General features: G+C 44.7%; 1 protein-coding gene across 9 annotated transcripts in view; it reads left to right on the top strand.

The window, feature by feature from the left end:
• adgrl3.1 (adhesion G protein-coupled receptor L3.1) overlaps positions 1 to 17,679 on the top strand; it is a 253,089-nt gene that overhangs the window by 127,239 nt on the left and 108,171 nt on the right. The gene's annotated exons all lie outside the window — the stretch shown is intronic.

Consider the following 17,679-nt stretch of genomic DNA (forward strand, 5'->3'; position numbering starts at 1 on the left):
AACTTCTTTCCAAGACGAGCTGTGAATCCTTTTTGCAGACTGGTTTAAATTAAAGAATAATGCGTTTTCCACAGGCTCTGCCGCATCCATTTGAAAGAGCCGAGAATACCGTCTCACCCGACCTGACTCACTCCAACTCCGGTCTGAGGTGTTAGTCCACCCTCCCCACTTGTTTTACCGTTGAATGGAAGGGCTTAGGCCCCCAGAGCCTGCAGGGCTATTTGCCTGATGTAATTGCCTTTCAGCACCTTTCTAAGGAGTGGTCAAGGCAGTCTGGGTGCGTGTTTTATTAAATGATGTCTGAATTAACGCGTGCTCTTACATGCAGTTAGGAGTCGCAGGACAAGAAATTATAGAGAGAGACAGTGTTAAACCTGGTTTCCACCGATCAGTGTGTGTGTGTGTGTGTGTGTGTGTGTGTGTGTTCGCAGGGTTAGTACACGAGGAATGCCTATGCTAAAATGTGCTCAGGTTTGTGTTTACACATTCATATTGATGGACTTGCACATGTGCTAATGTATTTACAGTACGAGTTTGTGTTTCATTCATGAGTGTTTATTTATTATCAAGGTGGGATGTCTCTTATTATGGAGTGATGGGGGTGTCTCAGGAGGCTATAAAGAGGAGATCAATGGAGATTCAAGGCAGAGAATGACCTCCAGTGCATAGCAACAAGCCAGACTGCTGACCAGAGGCAGATAAATGCATACAATCAATGTTACGTAGCTTTTTTTTTCTTTTTACGCTCTTTCTCACTTCACTGTCTTACTTAGTGAAGACAAGGAATAAATTAACTATCTTCACTGCATGACTTTCTCGTTGTCAAGAAAATGAGGCAACAGATCGATTCCTCAAAGGTATTTTTTTGTTGACAGTATATTTTTTTTGACGGTCATGCCTTCTAAATAAAGTCAATTATTGTTTACCGTCTTTCTAAATGCATTAAGCTTACTGTAACCTTGTTAGCAAACCTGCCATGTTTCAGCTGTTTATGTTTACTTTTTCGTCTTTTCAGGAGACAGACAAAAGGAACGGGGCCATGTGCAGGGTTTCCACTCATTACTGATGTAGCTTAATGCACTCCCTGTTTTTGTTTTGCTTCGTGTGGACTTCTTAAGATATAAAATAAGACAGGAAATGGGCCGTGGTCTAAGAGAGGGACGAGGTTGGGCCACTGAGGACAGAGAGTAATTGGGCTACGACACAGAGAGCACCAATTACTCAGTCGTGCCCACCCGACTGGATAACAAAGCCAGACGGTTTAAAAGAAGTTCACTCAGAGGCACCGGGACTGTTAAGTTTTAACACAGCAGAAAAGGAGCACAGCTACTTGGGCAGACCTACATTTAGCAGGCCAGGTGGTAAAAGGATGAGAAAACTGTGATGTCACTTTAAAGAGATAAAAACTTTTGGAAGGAAGGTTATACTGAAATATATTTCATATCCAGCTGGCTGCAGGGATGGTTGGTTCTCCTTTCAAAACAAAGGAAGGAGGGACGTAACTACTGTTTACCATCAGCGAGGTTGGGGTTGTCGTGTCTCCTGCGAGCTAATGCTGCAGCGCCGACATTTTTAATTTGACAACAGCCGGCTAAAAGCTCCATAGTTGTTTAAAGTGGTTGCGGTTATCAAATGTTACCACAGGTTGTCATTTTAACTTCATTTTTACATATTGCACCTTTAAACCGATGCTTCTGTCATTTTTTTATTTGGATTTACAGCTTGGTGAGTTAAGGAGACGAGGAGCAATCTTAAGGAATGAATTGCACCATCTACTTTTCTACTTCCTGCTTGCCTCCTCCTCACTTTCCTCGGGAAAGTCTCAACCGTTACCAGTGCAGTAACAAGTGCACTTGGACTCCTGTAAATAATAAAGTCTGAGCAACTTTGATGAGCAAACTAAGTAATGATGTCATTTCCAAATTGCCCCATACATCCTCTTCTCCTTTATGTCATAATAATGAAAAGAAATTACAGCAAATATCAAACAATAACCATTTAATGGACTGGATCTGCAATCATTTTTTCTATCCTTGGCAAACGGATGTGATCCCATCAGAAGATGGAATATTTTCCATCCATCTAGTTTTCTTCTGCTGTCTATAAAAAAGCTTTCGTCTAATGCTCTGAGAAGAGTTGTCCTTGCCTCTTGCTTGATTTTCTTTTTTTATTGTACTGACAATATGATGGGCAATATTCCAAACAATCAATAATAAAGCAAACTGAGTGAATTGTTGCAGAGTTATTTAACTTTAAGAGGGTTAAGTGTGAAGCCTAAATGCTCCACACCTTCTTTCTTTGGGAAATGTTGTCGTCGTCTTCCTCCGCTTATCCGGGTCCGGGTCACAGGGGCAGCATCCCAACTAGGGAGCTCCAGACCGTCCTCTCTCCGGCCTTCTCCACCAGCTCCTCCGGCAGGACCCCAAGGCGTTCCCGGACCAGATTGGAGATGTAACCTCTCCAACGTGTCCTGGGTCGACCCGGGGGCCTCCTGCCAGCAGGACATGCCCGAAACACCTCCCCAGGGAGGCGTCCAGGAGGCATCCTGACCAGATGCCCAAACCACCTCAACTGGCTCCTTTCGATCCGGAGGAGCAGCGGTTCTACTCCGAGTCCCTCCCGAATGTCCAAGCTCCTCACCCTATCTCTAAGGCTGAGCCCGGCCACCCTACAGAAGAAACTCATTTCGGCCGCTTGTATCCGTGATCTCGTTCTTTCGGTCATTACCCAAAGCTCATGACCATAGGTGAGGATTGGGACGTAGACCGACCGGTAAATCGAGAGCCTGGCTTTCTGGCTCAGCTCCCTCTTCCCCACGACAGATCGGCTCAGCGTCCGCATCACTGCAGATGCCGAACCAATCCGCCTGTCGATCTCTCGATCCCTCCTACCCTCACTCGTGAACAAGACCCCGAGATACTTAAACTCCTCCACTCGAGGTAGGACCTCTCCCCCGACCCGGAGTTGGCAAGCCACCCTTTTCCGGTCGAGAACCATGGTCTCAGATTTGGAGGTGCTGATCCTCATCCCAGCCGCTTCACACTCGACCGCGAACCTACCCAGCAAGAGCTGAAGGTCAGAGCTGGATGGAGCTAGGAGGACCACATCATCCGCAAAAAGCAGAGACGAGATTCTCCTGCCACCAAACTCGACACACTCCACACCACGGCTGCACCTAGAAATTCTGTCCATAAAAGTGATGAACATAACTGGTGACAAAGGGCAGCCCTGGCGGAGTCCAACCCTCACCGGGAACAGGTCTGACTTGCCACTGGTTATGCGGACCAAACTTACGCTTCTCCGATGCCGGTTTCCAACTCCTATTCAGCATGGCTGCACCAACAAAAGGGACTGAATGGCCCTTAACAGAAAGCCACCTACCCCATACTCCTGGAGCGTCCCCCACAGGGTGCCCCTGGGGACACGGTCATAAGCCTTCTCCAAATCCACAAAATACATGTGGATTGGTTGGGCAAACTCCAATGCCCCCTCCATCACCCTTGCAAGGGTACAGAGCTGGTCCACAGTTCCACGGCCAGGACGAAAACCACATTGCTCCTCCTCTATCTGAGATTCAACTATCGATCGGACCCTCCTCTCCATTACCTTGGAGTAGACCTTTTCAGGGAGGCTGAGGAGTGTGATCCCCCTATAGTTGGAGCACACCCTCAGGTCACCCTTCTTAAAGACGGGGACCACCACCCCGGTCTGCCACTCCACAGGAACTGCCCCCGGGGAGAAATTTTGTATCAAAGAAAAGATGTTTTAACTAAAAACAAAATTATAATAGGTTTATGTTCGATACAAGACATGTTTATGAAGTTTGTCTCGTGTAAAGCTATTTCAGCAGTTTTACGTTTGACATTTTCAATACCTTCCAGAATCAGCCATTTCAGGCATCTGTCACTTTAAGAAAACAAGCTGCCACGCCCACCCCTCCCCTTCTCAGGCTGCTTTATGCTGAGGATCTCTGATATCTGGGTGGGGCTCAGAGTCGAGCTGTTGCTCTGCCTGCAGCAGCTCTTGTTTGTGCGTGAGAGGTGGTCCTTTGCTAATTTCCCCATTTGTGATGTCACAGATGGGGGCTTTTTGAAACAGCTTGATCTAGGCACCATATTCCTAAGAAAGTGACAGACAACGGACAGTCAGATTGTTTTCACGTGTTTACAGAGGTGGTAGCAACCCAAATGGCAGAGCAATAAATATGTCCCCATGAATGTTACAGCATCACATATCCGAAGACAGAGGTGTGCAGAGAAGATCATAAATTTAACACAAACTTTGAAAAAATAATTAAAATAATATATAAAGCATTGTTATTAATTGATACCCACACAGAAAGCAGGACAACCAGACCAGCAGTCATCTTCTGACACCACAGCGAGTGTGGTTGTTTGATTGCAGACTCAGAGCACCCTCACTTGGTGGTGTATTGTCTCAAACAAACACTGAATCATTAATTTGAGCTGTGCACAACCTCCATGATGACGTCGCCCCCTTTGCGTTATTGCTCTGCATCCTCCACCCTGTTCACAGTCACAGTCCGGCTGCGATCACACTTCCTGACAGCCTACCCTGCCTGTGGACCTCCACATGAAACCCAAGCACGGTATCTGTCACAGCGAGGCGTCAGCTGAGAGTCCTCTGTAGACATGGAGCTCTGCCCTCCAGCTGCTGCCAACACACCAACAAGTCTGCTCTCTGCTGCCTCTTCATCTGGCAACCCTTGCACTCTTATTGGTTTCTTTCTCTGTCACTATTGCGACTTGTGTTTTCCAGCTGTCGACGCATGTGACTTGAAAGTGTAAAAGTTCGGAGTGAACAAGTGAAAGGACGTCTTGATGCTGTTGAGCTGGTATCAAAAACGATTCAGTGGAGAGCATTATCTTGAAAAAGCTCAGCTTTCATTTGTTTACATCACAGTATGCTTTTATATTTTCTGGTCCAACAAGACAGCGTCGCACACTGCTGGGAGTTTGAATTCTTTTATTGTAAAATAACAAAAAGGAGTTTGAAACGAAGCGCTTTAAACTCTAAAGAACTGACCCTCAGTCTGAAAAATATTCTGATTAAACTGTTTGTATCACAAGAAAGTTTCCTTCAAGACGTTGAAAGTAAAGGAGAAAAAAATGTGGCGATTTATATTTTTTGTGGGTTAACAGGCAGCGTTAGAGTTCGCTCGTGTTTTTGTCCCACTGTTGATGCAGCAGGAAATGATCTTTTAAAACGTGTTTCTCTCTCTCTTGGCACTTGACAAGAAAGCAAGCTGTCGCCGCATCTATTGTGTTTTCTGTTTATTTTTGGTGTGTTTTATTCTGTTTTCTGTTAAATCCCCGTTCTTTCTCCCCCTCCTGTTTCTTAGACAAAAGCACACTCACAATGGCAGGAATCGTAAAATTTCCTATTTCCTTTTCACGCGTCTTTCCCTTTAAATCACTGCTTTTCCGTTAGTTCTTCTTCTCTCTTTCTCTGTCATTTTATCTCTCACTCCTGATCTGCCCTCCTTCTCCGTGCCCAGTTTTTTTCCCACTTCACACACAGCGATTTCATCAAGCGGCCTAAGATGTATATATTATAGAGGCCCCCGCGCGTGAATGTAAAGTCAGAGTCAAAGTCGCTTGTCTCCGCATCACCCCCTTTCTTCCCCCCCGCGGTCCCCGAGCGCTCACTTATTCTCTGCTGTTTATGGAGTTGTTTCATCATGTCTTCTAACATGCATATTATAGAGGCCTGCCCTACGCAAGCAGCACGGCTCCAATGAAACATTTGAATAATTTATCACCTCCAGTCTGCCTTGCCACACTTTGGAAAGTTTTCCCAACAAAGTCACAAAATTATTCATGTTTTCTGCATATTTGCAATTGGGTGGGGCAAAGCGGGCTAAATTTAGGAACCAGCGTGCATTGTGTTTCTCAGCTTCTCCTTATTTTCTCCTCTACATCTTTTCTATATCTGGAGCTACGCTGCATTTTTCGCTCCACTCCATTCAGTGGAAATTCTCACACGATAACTCGTACAAGTGCTTTATTTTTTGTTTTCTCCTCGTGTTGTCTCTCTGCCCCCGAGGGCGACACTCTGCGTGAGGCTGCGTATTATTCTACAGTGTGGAAACAGCAATTTCAGAATTGGAAAGAAAAAGAGAAATAAATTTTCCGAATAACCCTGCAGCGTTATTTGCTCTGACATATGGAGATCAAGTTAATAATTGTGGCAAGAATAATGTGTTTTACTTGCATAGTGGTTTTTTGTACCCAAGTTACAAAGTTCTCTACAGAAAAAAGCTTTCAGTTCAGAAGAAAATGAGAAAAGACACGGAGATAACATGCAAGATAGATTATAACAGCAGGCAGGCTAAAGGCCAATCAGAGGAGGCTGTTTTATGATGAATAAATAGACAAGATTAAACCCTGCAAAAGGAAACAAGATTTTCATGCATTTAAAAGGAAAAGACCACAGTCTTACATGTATTCTTGGACAACTTATATCCAAGCAACAGTTGAAAAATAATATTACAGCCTGATAACATAAATATGTTTTTATTTTGTTGTGAAATCTGGAGAAACCTCAATTAAAAGTGAACGTATGCAGATTTAGTTCAAGTGAGAATATGCCATCATATGGCTGCACGGTGGAGCAGGTAGCCTTGTAGCCTCGGAGCACAATGGCTGACAGAAAGCATGCAGGTTAATCCGTGACTCCCAATTTTCACTAGATGCAAGTTAGAGTTTGAGATGGGGTTGTATGAACTAGTCAACTAGTCTACTTCACGGCTCTGTAGTGACTTTTTATGCCTGTCATCGACTAGTCGCTGTCACGTGATAATGACTGACAAGATGCAGTCTTCGGAAAAGACAGCAGGTGATGAGCCCCTGCGCGTCGGGAGGCGGAGGCGACGCGCTGTGCCAGAGCGTCGGTACTGACACCGGCGGTAAAACGGACATTTAACCAATCTGTGACCTTTTCCCTCTTGCAATTTTACCTTCCCCTCACCCCCATCCTAATCTTAACCAGTTTGCACATGCAAAGCTCTGATCGTTGACGCGCTCCAGACATCTGCGTCCTGAGCACCGCCAAATCAGGTGTCACCACCTCAAAAAAAAATTAAACACGCGATCGTTCATATTGGCTCATTTCCTTTAATGTTTTCTGTCTGTTATTTGTGCCTGATGTGTTTCGCTGCTGTGGAGCGAGGTGCATCACCTGTTTTGTCCTCCGGTGATGCACCCCCAAAATTCTACTATCTCCGCTCCGGCACGAACTCCGCAGCAAAAACGGTCCCGTTGTAGTCGGCCGGCGAGCAGCGGCACTCCGCTGTTTTTGCGGTCGGTAGATCTTTTAGAACTGCAGTTCAAAGGTAACTCATGAGGTGAATATATATGAACCCAGGTAGCAGTTTCTCTTTAGGATTGAGAGGAGATGCAGGAAGATAATAAACAGGCAGGACAGAAAAATAATCAAATAAAAACAAGTTAGTTTTTGTACCTGCTGGTTGCAACAAACAGACACCATTGAAGGTCATCAGAAGTGAGGAACAGAAAATGAAATAATTATTTTAATGTTTAGAGCAGCAGGAACTCCGAGAGGCTGCAGGCGCATCAGTGAGTTTGCGGTCGCTATGCAGGGGGAGGAGGGAGAGGGCTGAAGCAGAAACTACCGTTGTTAAAAGAAATGTGTTTAACTTTGAAAATGTGGGCGCAATTTTAATTGTCAAAACCTCCAGCGAACCTACCGACCCCCCCACCCCCACCCCCACCCCCCCATACCGCTTCAGGTATATGACGTCATCAACGACTAGTCGACGTCGGCTCGATTTTCATTACTTGACTGTCGACTTAAAAAAAAAAAGTTATGTAACCCCTAGTTTGAGAAGCTACATGTGATGTCCAGGGCCCCCTGGCTTTCACCTGGTGAGTGCTTGGTTAGGGTCCAGAGACCCTTGCTGGATGAAGCAGTAAATGTGAGCCTGGCAGAAGCCAAAATAAAGTTTGACAGTCACTAAACTAAAGGAAATGATTACTAAGCTGAGGGAATGGATGATACTCTCCAGACATGGTAAAAAAGACAGCTTTGCAAGTTGACTGAGTGTGATGACGACCTCATCAGCAACCAAACTCAGAGACAATAAAGTTAGTATTTAAATACTTGATTACCTCACAAATGCAAGAGAAAAAATACTTTTGCTCATTAAGTTCTTCTGCAGGCTGAGGAGAGGTAAAAAAAAGCACTGAAGCCAGAGCAGCAGGTACATGAAGGTATTCTACTGAGGCAATGGGGAAGCAGAGGTCTTCAGGGAAAGGCTGGTGAGCCGGTGTGTGCTGTGGCTTGCAGGAAGCTGAAGGTTTCAAGAACTTGATGATGAGCGATGAAGCAGAGGAGTGTTTCCTCCTCCCAAGGGAGATCATTAATGTGACTGGTGATACAGAGAAAGGGCAGAAACTGGGGTTAGAGTGACTATATTCAAAAGGCATCCGTAATCCAATTATTTACGTAATGCAGTTCAGAAAATCACATTTAATCCAGTAGTCCGGGCACAACGGGTAATAGATCAGAGCAGGGTTAGACACAAAATGTTATCAGATGGATAATTTATCAGGCTAGGGTCAGGATATGGGTAATCAGTCAGGTCCTAAACTTTAACAGCCACAGGGGGAGAGGCAGAGGAAGTCCTTAATCAGCCAGGTCAGAATACTTTAGCACAGAACAGGAACCAGGATTAACAAACTTCTGGACTGCTGAGGCTGAAAAGTTAGATGATCTGGCAGAGGCCAGTGAGACAGGTTGCTACTCAGGTGCAGATGATCAGCTAATTAGATTGATGAGAGCTGCAGAAGAGAGGGATGTTTCTAACATCAGGCGCCTGCCATGACTTTATCTAACTCAGGCCCTGTCCACACGTAGCCGGGGATCTGCCAAAACGTAGATATTTTTCTACGTTTTGGTCTGTCATCCACACGAAAACAGAGTTTTTTCACACGAAAACGGATCTTTTTAAAAACTCCGGCCAAAGTGAAGATCTGCGTTTTCTCCGTTTTGGGTGTCTGCATGTGGACAGACAAAACCGGAGTTTTAAGGTCCGCAACGTCACTTTCCACGACAAAAAATGCTGACATCACGTGTGCGACCTGTGTTTACACTAGCCGACAGCATGGATGCCCTCAGAGCTGCGCTCGCTTTATCAGTTGTCCAAGCGCTTTTTGCTTGTTTGTTTTTGCAAGCGGAATTACTGCTCCTTGCGGAAGACCACAGACGAAGGACGAGGTTAAGAACGGGGGAAGTACTGCCGCCTACAGGTCTGGCATGTCCTTAACAACGTATTTATCCGGGTACGTGTGGACAGAGTTTTTTTAAAACGAGGTGGTGTGGATGCAAGTTTTTGGAGGGGCGGATATTCGTTTTTAAAAAAACCTGGCTATGTGTGGACTAGGCCTAAGGGAACAGATGGATAAACTGAATTTATCATGAGATTAAGGAAATAATACTAAATTAAGGAAATGGTTTGCATGAATGTGCCCACAGAGAATTTCTTTCCAATTAGAAAACAGATTACTAGTACTCCAACTCCTTCATCTTCTAAGGTAATAGATTACTAAACTGAAGGAATGGATTACTAATCCAAAGGAATGGGCTACTAAAGAATGCTTAATGGGTTGGTTAGATGGAACCAAAAACTAGGTTTTAACACAGAGAACGTTTGTAGCATCTTCATACGCAACACTTCCCTTTATCAAACCTGTGTGTGCAGCTCAGTTTCAGAGGTCACCGTTCATCCCGCACTGCTACTCAAATATTCTGTTCTAACCAACAAAAATGGAGGATATATGATATTCAGATGTTCAGACAGATAATTAGCTTTGCCCTAAAGTATTTGTCTTCATTTTTTAAACATTCAACAAGTATAATTTTTGTGCAGAGAATCAGAAGTTTGTGAACTCCGAAGCAGTTAAAGTCTCCAAAAGTTTGAATTATGTCATTTATGACCTATACAGACAATAAAAGCGACCTTTGCTTGCCTCTTTGTCAGGTCACAGAAATTTACAAGATCACCTTTGAACTCTTGATGGATGAACTCACAGAGTTCTATTTCCTAAGGAAGTCGAGCGAGGAATGTCTTATTGTCTTTAGCCGCCCACACCCTCTTTCTTCTGTTCGCTCCGCTTCTCCTCCATTTTCCTCCAGATTGCAATCAAGCAGCAGCAATGCTGGGAATGTTGGGAACAAGCAGAACAACAGCGGCTAATGGTTAAAGTGGAGGCCATCTTTCACCAGATTAGACTAACCCCTTTCACTGATTACACAAACGCTCGGCACATTTCAGGCTCGTCAGACCAACCTGTAAATGAGCGTGTGTGTGTGTGTGTGTGTGTGCGTGTGTGTGTGTGTGTGTGTGTGTGTGTGTGTGTGTTTGTGTCATTTGTGAACTGCAGTGATTATGAAAGGAGAAACTTAATTTCAGAAGTGTAAATCTTGCTTTGAAATGAAATGAGGTATTTATAATCCATGACTGGAAACGATAAATCCACATTGTATTTGTTTTCTTCCAATTAAAACTGAGTTATGTCACTCTTAGTTAAAGAATTAGTTTATGAAAACATCTTTGAAAGGAACATTCTATACATCGTCTTCGATGATTGCACCGTCTTGTGGAGAGAACCGCTGAAATGGGATAAAAATGGAATTTCTTACTTTCAGTTACAACCCAATAAGCCACCAATGGGTGGTCTAACCTTCACTATTGATGCGACACAACTTCTTCACTCAACATCCAGAGCCAGTCTGACTTTCAGTGTGGCTTTTCTATAGTTAAAGAGCAAGTCATCCTCTACCAGAGTCTAACTCCACTCTCAATTCATGTTTGAAAAATGCAACAAATGCTGTTGCCTGGCAAACCGAGAAGGCGGAGCAGCTAACAAATACACACACACAGGCTCACGACAGCATTGTGACATCATAATGTACCAGTTTACATCATAGCATACTTCTTAGCCAATAGCGGTGGCAGATTTAAATTAAAATACAGTGCAGAGTTTTTACCTGACAACGGCACAACACTGCCAGTTTTAGGCAGAATATTAAAATTTTAACTAAGATGCACTGAAGTGCCAAATTATTGACGACACGTGTCTGCAGCACGATTAGACACTCGTTTATTTAGTTTATCAGCAAAAAAAGTTTATTTAGGGATGACTTGCTCTTTAAAATATCATTTATATCTAACTAGAAAGTCTACCTTTTCCTACAGTCAGTTCTCAAGTTCTAAGCTGCTAAAATAAGCACACACAATATCCAACAGTGTGACCAAAAGACACTTCGGCAGTAATAGACCAATTAATCTTCTTATATATTCTCTGTATAGATTGTTTATTTGAGCCTTAATGGTAGATTTTTACTCGTTTAAAGCTGGTTTCTCTAACAGCTCTGAAGTGTTTTGATCAAGCTAGCTACCTCAGTTATTACTAGCCTAACAAAACCAAGACCAGAACTGAGTGTTTCTGTCCTAACGGAGCTCAAATGTTATGATGGCGTTGGACCCAAGCGCAGGTGGTTACTCCAGGAGGCCTTCAGGTAACATTAAAGATGTTTAATAAAATGTTTAATGGTGATGGGTCCAGCAACACTGATGCGTCAGCTCAGATCACATCTCAGTGCACATATCGTTTAGAAAGTGGTCACGTGACCAATACAGCTGATGTCAGGCCTGTCACTAAAGTGCCGAGCTGCATTTGAATGGAGGAATAACTCCATCTATCAACAGGATGAGTACATCTTTTGAAGCAGAAGTTTTCTGTTACGTCGTGGAGTCAGAAAGAAAATGGAAGGTGGTCCGTGAGGGATCATTTTGTTCTTATATCGGCAAATAAGTTGCTTGTTTTTAATTTCCTTGTTTCAACCCGTTCCTCTGTTTCTGCTTGAGTTTTGTTTCTGAAAGATTCTTTTTAAATCATTCCATTTTATGCAGGTTAAACGTCACATTTAACTGAACTTTTGTACATTGATCAAAGAATGTCGTCAATGCTGAAACATCAGAACACATGAAAAATGCACGACCGTCCCACCAGCCGTCGGGGGTGGGGTGGGGAGTGGACCGGACCACGTTTATTGCATTCCACCGGGACTTGATGTCTGACTGTTAGGTTTGCCTGTGAGGATATTTATGATCCAGCGGGTGTCAGTAGACCAATATATGACACAGTGTTAACACAATACGTTTTGGCTAATTTTCCAAAACGCCTCACGAGGCCTCATCTACCCATCACAAATTTCTAAAACATCTAAAAGCATGGAAAGAGTGAGAAGTACAAGCATGTCAATAAAACTGGAAAACCAAGACATGCCATGGCCAACTGGATACAAGAGAAACCAGGGTGTGTCATGACTCGAGGCAAGTGTCTAACCCAAGACATGCAGAATCAAACTCGACGATCTGGTAGAGTTAAAGTTCTTTATTTGAAAACGAGAACAAAAATAGCACAGGGAAGTCCTGTGGGGGGGGTCTTGTCCATAAAGCACTCGTGGTGAATGAGGGAGGCGGGGAAGCCGAGGTGAGTGCTGGACAGAGAGTGAGCGATCCGGGATGGCTGAGGTAGCAGAGAGGACCAGACAGGAACGGGGGAGGATGGGACATGGTGCATGTAATCCAGAGTTCAAACGGCGAGGCAGGTGTGTGGATATCCTGAAAGGAGGCAAACACCAGATGTGAGGGTAATCCAAAAACACAATCCAACTACAGCCCGAGGTCAAAAATCCGAGTAATCCAAAACGAGTCAAAGGGACCAAGCAAGAGCAAGTACGAGTGGCTGGGGCTACCTAAACTGGAGCAATCATCCGGCGAAGTGAGGTGTCTCCATCCTCCTTTTATACCCGAGTTCCTGATTGGGAATCTTCTGCAGCTGCAGCCCCCTCCGCTCCTCACCTGTGGGGAATCAGCTCAGTAACGGTTAGATTGGAGATGGTGTCACTCACCTCGCCTCGGGAACATGACAAGGTGCTTAAATACAGAGGGAGGTAGTATACAGGCACAGGTGTGTTAACTGGAAACAGGTGTGTATGATGAGTAATTGTGGAGCTTGGGGAAACACAGAGACACAAGAGAGACCAAAACAAAACAGTACTAATCTAGTAACCAAAAGGAACCAAACCTGTGACACAAAAGAACAAACTAGCATCACATAAAATATAGCAACAAAACAACCACCAATCCAAAATACTGTTCATGGCGTCCAATCTCCAAAAACTGACTCCTATAAAAGTTACTTCATAGACATTTACATCATCATTGGTTTTAAATCTCTTGTTAATAGGAACATTTGTGGTTTTATGGTTATGAGTGTAAATATCACCCTCAGCAGCATGATGTAGCACTTCTGGTCCATTCTGAAGGTCAAGTCAGGCAAGGATTTCTCTGGATTCCTGCCAAAACACTTGTGTAACGGGGTGTAAAGATTTAAATAGCTGTGTTCACGGGAACTGCTGTTCAATTTTAGACATTCAAGCTGTTTTAATGTGGCAACAATCCACTTTGGAAGTGTGCTCAATCTTAATATTCCTTTATAACTTGTCAGTTAAAGCATGGATGGACACATTTCTACATTTCCAATATTTTATAAATCCAAAATTCACATTGAAATATTATTTTGGGTCAAATATAATTGTATTACTGCTGAACTTGTTCTGCTAAACCTTGCAGCTTCTGGTGATTTAAATACAGGTAAATTATTATTTTCAACCATGCATAATTTGAGCAGCATAAATGCTTATAAAATAGATTTAATGTTTGCATGGACTTCTATGAAATGTTGGATGCAACATCTTCAGACAGCCATAAATACACATTGTTTAACACCTGAGTTCTCTCTCTCTCTCTCTCTCTCTCTCTCTCTCTCTCTCTCTCTCTCTCTCTCTCTCTCTCTCTCTCTCTCTCTCTCTCTCTCTCTCTCTCTCTCTCTCTCTCTCTCTCTCTCTCTCTCTCTCTCTCTCTCTCTCTCTCTCTCTCTCTCTCTCTCTCTCTCTCCCTCCCTCCCTCCCTCCCTCCCTCTCCAAATAGATGATGGCACAGTCATCTCAGCAGAGACTGAACTCTGCCTTGGAGAGAGTGCTGCACCTGTTCTTTGCCCGTAGTGTGTCCTTATCAATTGGCTAGCCCAAGCCAGACCCCCTGCTTGCACTTGGCCCCTCCACCAAACAGCAGACAAACAGGCCAAGCCAGGACAATGGGGTGTAAGGGAAACCCCCAGACATTGCAGGAAGTAAATGAGTGCAGGTGGCACAGCTCTTCAATCTGCTGTACTTTTAGATTTAGTGAGCAATAGAACTGTGGGGAATGGTAAAAAATGGTAAGTGTCTTGCTAAATGTTTCCCATCTATTTTTTAACTAAGCCCCCACAATCCTGGGAGTTTTATGAAGCCAAGACAGAAGTGACAAAAGTTGCAGTTCTGACATTATCCACTAGGGGCTGGCACCAAAACAGAGCAAGTTCCCATTGACTCCTATGTTAAAAATGCCTTTTTCACAGCAGAAATAAACATGTTTACAGTCTGGTTCAAAAATATTTTAGGATTAATGGATCTAGTTTACAGTCATGACAACTTTGACGGGGAGGGGGTGATGTTTTTTAGTAACTCCTCTGTTTAAGTGTAATTAAATGCTTGAAATTCTGAATGATTATTGACCATCAGAGCCATGAGCTAGCACTTGTAGCTAGCATTTGGAGCTAGTGCTTGGAGCTAGCGCTTGGAGCTAGTGCTTGGAGCTAGCGTTTGGAGCTAGCGCTTGGAGCTAGCTCCGGGGAAAGGCTTCAGCCTGGGCCTCACATTAATAGATGTTCGGCCATTTTGACCCACTGAACTTTAGTTGTGTCCTCTCTGTGTTTGTGTTTGGATGTTAATCATGGAATTATTTGGACACAGAGGACAAGCTGAGGTTATTGGCTGCACTAACACATTATCCAAGAAGTTTCTGCTTCTTTTTATCAGTAAGTAAAATTATATTTTATTTACTTTGTTTCGCCGGTTGAATAGGGGAAATGCTGTTTAACATAACACTGTTTGGTCAAAGATGGGTTGACATATAACGCGTTGGTTGGGCTAGCTGGCTGGGTAATAAGATTCCAAGCTGACTGAGGCCAGCTGGCAGAGGCTTTGGGGCTTCGCTGGTCCACTGCGGTCAAAGATTTGCGAGATCGTTTCTCCAGAGGTTTGCTGAGTTTCGGTAACGTGTCTCTCCCTTTAACAGTGGCATTCCTGCAATCAGAGATTCACGAGTCTGCTGCTTCATCCATTGGGGACAGCCCAGGAAGGCAGGCGCCTGACTTCTTCTTCTCTCGGCCTGGCTCCAATCACAGCGGTCTGAGGCTCTGCTTGTATTTTACCAGTCCATAGCCCCACAGGCGACCAGCATGACTACAGCCTCGCATGAAAGCCAAGTGGCCACACGGCTTTGCTACCCCGGAGCCCCTTCTTAACTTCTTGGGTTGACTAAAGCTGGGCGGACACTGTGCGACTTGTTAACTCATAACACTCAGCTTCAGCTCAAACTGTACGACTTCCTCGCCGGGCACATCTCACTAGTCATGCGCTCACACTGTACGACCCAGTTCTCGCATGTGACCTGACTGCTCACACTGTACGTCTGGTAGCAACACGTCGGCCCTAAAAATATGCTAAAAATAGCAGTTTTTACACAACACGTCAGACTTTTTTGTCTTGTCTTGCCTGTTGTCCTTCGGGAGTGCTGCAGGAGGACACACAGGGATTTATGGGGGTTGGATGAGTCAAGAGTCAAGAGTCATTTATTGTCATATTCTCCACATGTGCAGGACATACAGAGAAATGAAATTCAGGTTCAGCACACACAATTCAAAGATCAGACATACGTGGGTAAGACACATAACAAGAATTGGTGACTGCGGTCATTCGCAACATGAGTCGCGCTACCTTAATAGTTAGATGAAAAGGGTGTTACATGAGGAAAGTTCAGGGAGGGGAAAAAAGGCATTAACAGGGTTACACCAGCAGGGTGTAGCACTCCAATGCAAAAAAACACCCGACATGGAAGCACAGACAGCACGTGTACAACATCAGAGTCCAATGGGGAGGTGGGGGTGGGCGGGATCCTGAAGCCTCCAATGGGAGCTGCCACTGCGGCGCATCGACCAGCTGCAGAACAACAGGTGGGAGGGAGAGATAAGGAACAGAGAGCACATTGAGGTCCCTGCAGATATAGCCTGAAGGGAGAGGGTGAAGGTCGGGACACAGCATCTGTCGGCATTCCTCCTTTTGTGGGGGTGTGTTGAGGCAGCCTTGAGAGGCTGCTATGGCGTCAGATAAGGATAAACATAACTTTGTTTAGGGTAGACAGAGATAATCTTCCCCTCCGTCTTGTAGTCTCTAAGTGGTCATTCATGTCCACCAGTGAAGCCAATTTTACATTCCACATCCCCGCATCGTCCGGCGACCCTCTCCGAGATCAAATCCATCTTGCGCACTAACACAGGCAACGCCGCAAGGACATTGTCCAGCTTACGGTTCACCTCGAGTAACGTCCCAGTCTGTGAGGTCACCGCACGAGCGGCACATTCCGTGGGTACGGGTCGCACTCCAATCGCTCCCGTCTTCCCAAATTTCCAGAAAACCAGATATCCTCCCACTCCAATCAGAAGAAATCCAGTGATCATCAGGCCGAATATCCACAAATCTTCCACGTCCTCGATGGACAGCTGAGAGAGGCACACGATTCGCCAGACCTCCCAAGAATCGAGTGCATATCCCGATGCGAATGTCCCCTCGGGACAGGTGGGAGCCCCCTTCTCCGTTCTCATCGTAGAGAAAATTTTGTCAATCACGTTGAATGACCAATTAATTAAGTCCATATTTCCAAAGACAGTAGTGGTTTCAGGAGAAATGCAGAGAAGTACTCTGTAGGCAGACAGGACAAGAGCCTTGGGAAAGCCGATAAGGGAGCTGAGAAAAAAGCGTCTGTACTCTCTGAAGGCTGGAGAAGAAGGAAGAGGAAAACAAAATAAAGAAAGTAAATCTGTGTTTTGTGATCAGTTTAATTTGACATGAACACGACAAACACGCTTTCTTGACAATCTTTGTGAATAAAAAAACGTGTAGAAATTAAAACGAACAACGTGTGTTATTAGGGAAATAGCGGGTGAGCGGTGTTGATGCATGATTGCGCATGAGCCGTGAGCAGTTCTGGTACTTTTTGGGTCGCAGCTGCTCGCAGCGCCGCTTCAACAGCGCGACACCCTCACAAGGGACAAGCAAAATATCAAACACGCCAGAAGTTTGTGCGAGCTCACTCCAGAAGTTTGTGCGAGCTCACGGTTACTGATCGGTAGCTGGTCACGTGGTGTTAATCACCTCTCGTAACCCCCTGTACACTACACGACGCTCAGCGCGAAACTCGCCTCGATCTCGTGGATTCTCGCACGAGTGGAAAATCGGCTCAAAAAAGTGAAAAAGTCGCACAGTGTACGCCCGGCTTAAGTTAGCTAGTAGCTACATTGGTTCATTTGTTCCAACCCTGTTCCAACCATAACAGCCCCCACCCTCAGCTCCACTTCTTTTCCCATTTTTGGATTGTCTGGGCGTGACAAGACGTGTGACATGGTCAAAATGGCCGGTGGTGGGAACCTCTCATTTTATATCAAATCATATCAATTGAGTCAATGGGAA

Source organism: Nothobranchius furzeri, chromosome 7 (genome assembly GCF_043380555.1).
Source record: "Nothobranchius furzeri strain GRZ-AD chromosome 7, NfurGRZ-RIMD1, whole genome shotgun sequence".
NCBI classification, from domain to species: Eukaryota; Metazoa; Chordata; class Actinopteri; order Cyprinodontiformes; family Nothobranchiidae; genus Nothobranchius; species Nothobranchius furzeri.